Genomic DNA, 2,831 nt, shown 5'->3' on the forward strand with positions numbered 1-2,831 from the left:
TCCATAAATGCGAATGGTGCATTGGTGAGTCCGAATGGCATCACCAAAAACTCATAGTGTCCGTACCGAGTATGGAAAGCTATCTTCTGTACATCCTCGTCTTGTACTCTAAGCTGATAATAAGCAGATCTTAAGTCAATTTTAGAGTACACACAGGAGTCCTTCAACTGATCAAGCAAATCATCAATACATCACAAAGGGTATTTGTTCTTGATCATAACCACATTCAACTGACGATAATCAATGCACAACCTCATAGATCCGTTATTCTTCCTCACAAATAGGACTGTGGCTCCTCATGGTGATACACTAGGACGAATGAATCTCCGATCCAATAACTCCTACAGTTGGATCTTAAGTTCCTCCAACTCCTTCGGCGCCATACGATATGGGGCTTTAGACACCGGTGTCATGTCTAGAATCACCTCAATAGTAAATTGTACTTGCCTATGAGGTGGCAAAATAGGAAGCTCGTCCGGAAACACATCTTGATAATCGTGGATGATACAAACATCAGATAGATGAGAAGCACTATCTTCCTCTGTTTGCTTCAACAATAGTAAATAACATCGGCACCCACCGTCTAACATTTTCTAAGCTTGTATAGCAAAAATGAGAGATACTCCATCATTTCGAGCACCAACGAATTCTCAAGTGGGTTGATCCGGAGGTCGGAACTAACCACTCTAGTTTAATAATCCACTGTAGCATGATAAGTGGCTAACCAATCCATACCCAGAATAATATCAAACTCCAACATATCCAACACCTAAAGATTCATCGTAAGGGTATCATCGTCAAAATCCAATGGACATCCCTTGATCTTCTGATTGGTAGTCAACACTTCACTTGAAGGTAAAGATACTACCAGATTACACGATCTAACTATAGGAACTCTCCCTGCTTCAGGCTCAAGAACTCCTGGTGGCGTGTCATACAGAATGCCACCGGGAAATACTGTCTTTCGAAGGCTTCTCTGAATAATATCCAAGTAACTTCCTGCTCCCCAAATATAGTCTTCTGTGTCTTCCACCATGTGACAGCTTGATCTCGAAGATGATATGTAGCAAACCCAACCTTCTCCGCATTTGTACAAGACATATAATAAAAAGTATCCGTAAGATTCTCCAACCAAGATGGAGCCATCCACGGGTTAGATCCCCTGTGAAATAAGGTGAATCGATCCTTGGCCGACTTGGCCAATGTCAAAATACAACTTTTATCCGACACCCCGCCAGCCAGAGCAGATGTAGGCATAGTCGAAGATAACTCTTGAGCTTGAAAACCTTGTCCCACCATTGGAGGATTATGGGTCTTCTCCTGACTATCCATATCATCCTTGGGAATTCTCGGTTCTATTGACTTAGCAGGTCATCTCGGTGGCCGACCACGTACTTGGTTTTGCACAAGGGCCATAATATAATCAGATATCACCTGCTAACACAACTACTGTAATTTCTAGGAGATGAATAAAAATATAAGATAGTCTTACTTACAACAGCTTGGAGAGATCATGCCGCTATCTGTCCTATCTCACAATCTGGATCGAGTAAACAAAAAATACGACGTAAAATCCAAAATAAACAAAAATGGACCATGTAACCTAGAGCTCTGATACTAATAAAATTGTCACGTCCTGAGAGACGACTGTCCGAAAAATTTGGATAGCATCTCCCCTGTAACAATTCAAATTCCCTGAGTACATTTTTAATATAGGCCCATACGGCCGCTCTCTAGAACAACACATGTATTTAAAATACTAAACTATATGAATAAGGCCCACACGACCACTCACTAGTCCAACACATGTATTTAAAATGCTAAACTACAAACAGATACCCACAATGTAAAATCACAAACAATATACCAATAATGTATCAACAAAAAACCTCAAAGCATACCGATATGCATCACAACAAAACAAACGACAAACTCCACAAGTCCACGATAATAAAACCTGTGCAAGCGAAATTATAACAACAATAAAATCCATGGATACGAATACAAATCCAAATATAAATCCAACTTCCACAAAAAGTAGATCAAAGATTCTCCTGCTGTGAGATGGGGGCAGTCTGGCAGAACTCTAAGCTTCACAGTAATATCCCTATCCGCTATCTGGGGTGGAAGAAAAGAAACTCCAGGGTCTGGGTGGTGAGTATAAAATACTTAATGGATAATCAGATAAATAGTGCATACTCAAAAGTATATATGTGAGAGCAAAGGATATACAAAGGAACAACAATAATCAACAAATGACCAGGACCAAAAATGAACTACAAATTAAGGAATATCTGCAATAATCCTGCTGGTAGCATATGGTCTATAATGGATCTCATAAATGCAGTAATCAGTATGAATGACAATGTCACACGGATGCATCAACCAAGTATACATCTCACATCCAAATGCAGTATATACGATCCAGTAGCACATATATTAAGCACACAATACAACATATGCATGATGCAACTGCCCACACTCACCCCAATACTCACGTATATATAACGTTGGGGGTGTCCGCATCACACTGCCAGAAATCCAACACCACATAAAGTAGCCTGGTGACAAATTGTATTTCAATGAATAGAGAATTCCTAACCACTTATTCTATAACTAGTCACTACTAGGCCAATATCAATGATGATTTCCACAACATTGGAAATTACAATCGTCATATCACACCATGTATGATGTGATGATCAAGCAACAATAACCAACTTTTTACCATGATAAATTAACATGTATAAGTAGTAGGATCTCAACTGATCACAGGTATCATAAACCAGAGATAATCAATAATATTCAACATAGATAACAAAGGGTCTGTA

Source organism: Curcuma longa, chromosome 13 (genome assembly GCF_044706935.1).
Source record: "Curcuma longa cultivar G26 ecotype Majalengka, Jawa Barat chromosome 13, ITB_CL_G26_1.1, whole genome shotgun sequence".
NCBI classification, from domain to species: domain Eukaryota; kingdom Viridiplantae; phylum Streptophyta; class Magnoliopsida; order Zingiberales; family Zingiberaceae; genus Curcuma; species Curcuma longa.